General features: G+C 48.8%; 1 non-coding gene across 1 annotated transcript in view; it reads right to left on the reverse strand.

Annotated features, from left to right (window-relative positions):
* LOC122418764 (small subunit ribosomal RNA) overlaps positions 1 to 98 on the reverse strand; it is a 1,914-nt gene extending 1,816 nt beyond the window's left edge. The window contains exon 1 of the ribosomal RNA XR_006262655.1: positions 1 to 98. This exon is cut by the window's left edge and continues 1,816 nt beyond it. This is a non-coding gene — a ribosomal RNA (small subunit ribosomal RNA).
* Between the last annotated feature and the right edge of the window lie 2,034 nt (positions 99 to 2,132).

Below are 2,132 nucleotides of genomic sequence, written 5' to 3' on the forward strand. Positions count from 1 at the left end.
GAGCCATTCGCGGTTTCACCTTAATACGGCATGTACTGAGACATGCATGGCTTAATCTTTGAGACAAGCATATGACTACTGGCAGGATCAACCAGGGAGCTTCGTGTAACGTATACAAATACGCCCATGAGCTCGGAGAGAGCTCTCGTAGAGTGCGATCCGCCGCATTAACAGCGAATCACGACCCTTTTACTTTTCTTAAGACAAACACTCTTGTCTTTCCGTATTGTTATTTCGGAAACCCGCTCGTATAAGAGAGTTTCCACGGATTACAAAATCAATCATGAAAATGCTAACCCGCATTCGGCTACGTTTCAAACACTCTCAACTTTTAGATACTCGACGCTAGGAATATTCATTCACAAAGCGACTCGAAGTGCCTCGGAAAAAACTTTGTTTCCCCCGTCAGAGACACTATCGTATGAAACATACGTTTCTCGTTGTGTGTTCTCGCCCGGTAACGGGTGAGTCGATGCTCGGTAAAATTTGCGTTCACGAAGAACGCGTATTTTTCGTTTAAAACCGCCTATGGCGTCGACCACGTAAAGGGCCATTCGGTCATAGACACCGACCCGTGGTCATGCTGCGTTGGGCGAATTTTTCGAAATATTTTTCACTCCGAACGAGAGAAAACAAAAAAATTTAATAGCATCCAGTATAAGGCATGGAGAAATGTTTACGAAAACATACCCATAGTACAAAACTCATTGACTTTGTACTCGTCGTCGTCGACGACGACGACGACGACGACGACGACGACGACGACCTTTTACTCTCTGATACTAGTACGAGGGCGCCGTAACTTGGCCTGCAGCCGAGCGGTCTTAAGCATGGCGGTAAAGGGGGAAAAACTCGAAGCTCCACTCTTGACGAGCAGGGAGGATGAGTTAACAAAGTTCTTCGGACAGTTTGACAATTTTTAATCTACGTTTTGTCAATATGAACAATATAATAATTCAACAATATCGAAATGAAGAACTTGAAATCAATATACATGGGGAAGACAGATATAAATAGATTTGTAATGATTATGCTCGCTTCTGTCCGCGTTTGACGAAGCACGACGAATGGGTACAAAAATATACATTAGCAGAGCTGTTGGAGTTATCGAAGATAATATTCTGAGAAAATGAAACATTTTTTCGTCGGTCGTGCGACGCCCGCACGGGGCGTCCACCGACCGAGGATTTCTCGTTTCCCCGTTAGACCCTACGAGACGAGTTTCGCTACGTCTCCCGACGACGTTCGTTCCCTCGATGGCGTGCGTCGAGGAAAATGCGCAGCTACGTGCCCAGGTACCTTGAAATTGGGCGAAATATTTCGTCGGTCGTGCGACGCCCGCACCGGGCGTCCACCGACCGAGAGATTTTACGTAGCTCGCTCATGCTTGCGTTGACGATATCTAAAGGAAATTATGGTTCTTCGTCGTCGGAGATAGGGACAGTGGGAATTTCGTTAATCCAAATGTTACGCACACGTGGACGATCCGGTGGGATTGGACTCAAGATTCGAGCGAGCATCCAAGCCCGCCGTTTACCCGTTCGACCGCAACACGCGTCAAGAGCGACGAGTAAACTCACAAGATACGCAACTTTCGAGATATTCGGACGATCCCAAATTCGCCTTTCTCCCGATAGCCTACGTAGACGAAGCATCGCGGTTTTGTGCCCAGAGACTCTGTAATTGTGCTGACTTTTTTTCGTCGGTCGTGCGACGCCCGCACGGGGCGTCCACCGACCGAGGATTTCTCGTTTCCCCGTTAGACCCTACGTGACGAGTTTCGCTACGTCTCCCGACGACGTTCGTTCCCTCGATGGCGTGCGTCGAGGAAAATGCGCAGCTACGTGCCCAGGTACCTTGAAATTGGGCGAAATTTTTCGTCGGTCGTGCGACGCCCGCACCGGGCGTCCACCGACCGAGAGATTTTACGTAGCTCGCTCATGCTTGCGTTGACGATATCTAAAGGAAATTATGGTTCTTCGTCGTAGGAGATAGGGACAGTGGGAATTTCGTTAATCCAAATGTTACGCACACGTGGACGATCCGGTGGGATTGGACTCAAGATTCGAGCGAGCATCCAAGCCCGCCGTTTACCCGTTCGACCGCAACACGCGTCAAGAGCGACGAGTAAA

Source organism: Venturia canescens, unplaced genomic scaffold, assembly GCF_019457755.1.
Source record: "Venturia canescens isolate UGA unplaced genomic scaffold, ASM1945775v1 PGA_scaffold_50__1_contigs__length_110947, whole genome shotgun sequence".
Taxonomy (NCBI): Eukaryota; Metazoa; Arthropoda; class Insecta; order Hymenoptera; family Ichneumonidae; genus Venturia; species Venturia canescens.